The 2377-nt window shown below is 35.0% G+C and overlaps 2 protein-coding genes across 6 annotated transcripts in view; both read left to right on the top strand.

Annotated features, from left to right (window-relative positions):
• LOC114480105 (zinc finger protein 638-like) overlaps nt 1-2377 on the top strand; it is a 107869-nt gene that overhangs the window by 33242 nt on the left and 72250 nt on the right. The gene's annotated exons all lie outside the window — the stretch shown is intronic.
• LOC114480106 (uncharacterized) overlaps nt 731-2377 on the top strand; it is a 42459-nt gene continuing 40812 nt past the window's right edge. For all 5 annotated transcript variants that reach the window (XM_028473946.1, XM_028473947.1, XM_028473945.1 and 2 more), the window contains exon 1: nt 731-861. The gene's annotated coding sequence lies outside the window, so the exon portion shown is untranslated. The remainder of the gene's footprint in view (nt 862-2377) is intronic.

The raw sequence follows: 2377 nt of genomic DNA, 5'->3' as shown, positions 1-2377 counted from the left end.
CTTCCTGTGTGTCAATAAATGAACTTCCTGTTTAATAATAATGTGAATTAAGATCAACAATTTCACATGTATATGTACATTATATAACACAATTATTGTTGTTCAGCCGGGAAGACTAAAGATTCTTTTAAATCTATGTTTTTACTGATACAAGCTAAACTATAGAACCCCATTTTTCTCTGCTCTGAATCATCTGTTCATACTTTTAGTTCACAAGATTTACATTAATAAACAATTAAATGCAGCTGTACGTTCCTATGTATTTATTTCTAACTATGAGTGTATCTGTAAAAGTACATACACATTTACAAAATTAGTTCTTGAAAAAAAATCTAATAAAACAAAAATATAAATAAATAGAATTAAAAGAAAAAAACAACGCAAGTTCAAAAAATTAAAACAAAATAAAATAACTATACTACATTAGAGTGCCCATCTGCTGCTGTTTTATATTTGTTTTGTTTTTTTGTTTGTATGTACATATATATATGTAATAAAATACTATTGTTTGAACATAAAAATGACCTTTTAGTTTGATCAGTATAAATAAATCATGTTATACAACAAAGGTATTTTTTTAAAAAACGTATAGTTGCTCAGATACCATATTTATGTTTACAATTGTTATTTTATCCTTCACAATTAAAGATCCACAAAGGATTGGCTTTCTTACATATTTTACTTAGAAGGCGGTGCTTTTACTTTGAATACGCCGGATCTGACGTTACGAAAAGTCGCACTTCTATGACGCAAGGATGCTTGCTGCTAAGCAAGCGGCTAGCTGACGGAGAGCGGTAGAGACCGCCAACATGAGAGAGGAGCGCGGAGGAAAAACTACCTAAAGCTGAAGAAAGACACACGGTATGAAGCTGCTCCTACACAACATCAGTTTACGTCCATTAACGTTATTTCTTCTGTTCTGGCGCTCAAACACAACAAAGCAGTAACATTACGAGTCTCCACAGACTTTAGCAAGCGGCGTTTCCTGTTTTTGCCTCCAGCTACGTCACTTGTGACGTGGGCCATTAAGGAGCCTATAGAGGGTTTTCACCTACGTCACGTTCTGGGCAGAAACCCGGATGCACCGCCATTTTGGAGGCACTCGGAGTTAAATATATCAATGGATAAATGTCTGAAACCACAGAAAAGCTCCTCAAAATGCGTTTTAGATGCAAAGGCACACAGTGAAAAACTTGGTTTACAGGAAAGGGCACGGTGTTTGGAAAAGTTACAGTTTATTGGTGGTACAGATCCATATAGTTGGCTCCCTCGTCTTGGATCCAAGACGACCTGGAGAGTCTTCCTTCTATTGCGTATCCTGATATGGTCAACTACCTGGTTTTAAAGGTCAGGTTAAAGGTCAGACCTTTGACCTGGAATAATTAAATTGAATAAATTAAATGTGATTATATTAAGTCAATAATGCCACATGCGCTAAGAGCCGCTGATATCAACAATTCATTTACCAGACAAGAAATGGGCCAAACAAATTCGAATGTTGTCCAGATTTTTGCCTCGTAGATCCTAGTTTAGCTTCGCTAACCACGAGCGCCTCCTTTCCTCTGATAATTGTTGGCATTGTTCTCCCTGATTTGTTATAACTTTTGGCAATTTATAAAACTCCAAATGTTTTTCACATTCTGATTGCTTTGTACTAGGGATGTAACGATTCGCTCAACTCTCGATACGATTCGATTCATGATTTATTTTACAAAATGGGACTGTAGAAAAATGATGACTGAAAAATATTCCTATATTTTTTTTGGAAAAAACTAGAAAATACTGTATTATTTTCCTTTTATTTTTCATTGTCAAAAGAATCCCTTGATAAACTATTCAAAACAATGCAATTTAACTAAAAATAAACCTTGAATGAAATAAATAAAGGAATAATACAAATGAAGAAGAAGTCTATTAATTTAAAATCTGGTTCTATTGTAAACAATGCAAAACTGCATAATAGTTCTTTTTAAAAGTGCAACTGAAAATGTATTTTGTGCCTTAACAATTGGACTTAAAGTCATTTCACTGTATTTATATCAGATATATGTTTGGACCAGCAGAGGGCGCTGGTAGCCCAGTGGTCGGTTGGCATGCAGATATCTTGCAGTGAAGAAGAGATGCTATGCTAGCAGACAGAGCTAAGAGAAAAACGTGACTTTTACAGATATTCACGTAATAATACAGATATTTTTTGGTGCTAAAGGGGTAAGGAATCATTTATGAACATGTTTAAGAGTAGAAGGCGGCCAGAAAGAAAGTATTAGCAGATTCCGCCCGCCGCCAACACTTCTGGATAGCGCCCTCTGCTGGTTAAAAAAAGGTAGTGATTCAATTTTCACAGTATCGATGTGAATCGTTATACCTATGAATCGAT

This window comes from Gouania willdenowi, chromosome 18, assembly GCF_900634775.1.
Source record: "Gouania willdenowi chromosome 18, fGouWil2.1, whole genome shotgun sequence".
NCBI classification, from domain to species: Eukaryota; Metazoa; Chordata; class Actinopteri; order Blenniiformes; family Gobiesocidae; genus Gouania; species Gouania willdenowi.
Note: the sequence above shows the minus strand (reverse complement) of the source record. Positions and strands in the feature narration are given on the sequence as shown.